Source organism: Endocarpon pusillum, assembly GCF_000464535.1.
Source record: "Endocarpon pusillum Z07020 unplaced genomic scaffold scaffold1466, whole genome shotgun sequence".
In the NCBI taxonomy this organism is placed as follows: domain Eukaryota; kingdom Fungi; phylum Ascomycota; class Eurotiomycetes; order Verrucariales; family Verrucariaceae; genus Endocarpon; species Endocarpon pusillum.
The window spans coordinates 122432-122782 of NW_006916017.1; positions in this window are offsets into that span (position 1 = coordinate 122432).

The window sequence follows — 351 nt, forward strand, 5'->3', positions numbered from 1 at the left end:
TTTTAGAAATTACATTTCATTCTATAGGAGGCTACCAGGCATTCATATCATATACTGATTTCTAGGAACAAGCTTCTCTGAAGATCTATTTAATATCTGGCCAGGAGGATTTCAGATCAATTGTTCAAATTACTTTGCATTCACTGAGAGGCTACCAGGTATTCACATCACGTATCAAGTTTAAGGAATGAATTTTCAAGGGGGAAAAGCAATTGTTGTCTCTCCAATTCTGCTCCAGGAGGACTATCTTAAAAAAAACAATTTACAGCCTCACAGAGGCCCCCAACAACCCACACAACCCACCCCACTCACAACCCACCCACCACTTGCCTACAGTTGAACGATCCAGAG